This window comes from Pinus tabuliformis, chromosome 8, assembly GCF_031772625.1.
Source record: "Pinus tabuliformis cultivar Carrire ecotype Pingquan chromosome 8, CPIR1, whole genome shotgun sequence".
Lineage (NCBI taxonomy): Eukaryota > Viridiplantae > Streptophyta > Pinopsida > Pinales > Pinaceae > Pinus > Pinus tabuliformis.
This window is the reverse complement of record NC_142294.1, coordinates 958,271,780-958,272,916: the sequence shown is the minus strand read 5'-3', so window position 1 is coordinate 958,272,916 and position 1,137 is coordinate 958,271,780.

Sequence of the window (1,137 nt, the reverse complement as noted above, 5' to 3'; positions counted from 1 at the left end):
TTAGAGGTAAATCTCGACATTTTTGAAAGTGCAGTGGAAGAGATGATGCAAAGGATCACCACAAGGAATGAGCATAGTGTTCAAGCCCATCGCTCGTTGATTGAAGAAGAACAAGTTGCTGATCCAAAACATCTCCTTTATTATCCCAGTTGTCATAGATCTGATAATGATTGTTTTGTAGATCATCTTGGAGAAGAGAGATCTGTTGATATGACATGTATGCTTGATGATGTATTTTATACTAATGATTTGCCTCAGTTTGATCAGTATGATGACGATTATGTTCTCCAAATCAAAGCTATTCTTGCAGACAAATCAGCAGCTTGTTTGTGGAAGGAGGAAGTTCACTTTCAACAGCTCAAATACAGTGATCAACCGATACATATCAGATATGGAAACGAGGAGGAAAGTGCAACAAATTTTGAAGTAAGTGAAGGATCTTTGCCTTTTTGTTTTGCTTCATTTCAGTTCATCAAAGACAACTTTCATGCATTCAGAAATCAATTGTTGACAAGTTTTGATCTGGATCATCTTGACGACAATGAAATTCTTGTTCAAGAATTCTCATATCCAGATTTGTAGCCCCCGAATGCCACTGGTTTTCAAGTTGCAGATGAAGACTTGGAAGCTGGCACGTATGATCAAATGATGCAAGATGATTGTGTACCATTTTGTTTTGAATCATTTCAATTTTTAAAGGGTAATTTGCATAATATATCTTCAAATGGGCATACTGTAGAAAATCATGCAATCTCATTGGAACCAATAGAAAATGGGTTGCAGCAGTCTTTTGAAGTTTTTAATGATCCAATAACTAATGTGTTGGATGATGTCTGTAGTCAAAGTCCTTCTCCTATCTGTGAGCTTGACAAAAGTATTGATACAAACTTGATCCGACAACCGGTTTCTTTGTCATTTTTAGCAGGAGTCTTGTCACAAAGCTCAGATCAAAGTTTGCATTCATGGTATGAGGAGAAGAGAAGTAATCCATTGGATGAGCTAAGTCCCAGTGTGCATGAATTTCAAGATCCTTATGCAGTGTTTTTGGAGGAGGATAGAGAATCCATAGTATTCAATGGATCTGTTCACATGTTTTCATGGGAGTTGCCTTTTATTAGTTCTCTCTTGTTTTTCATA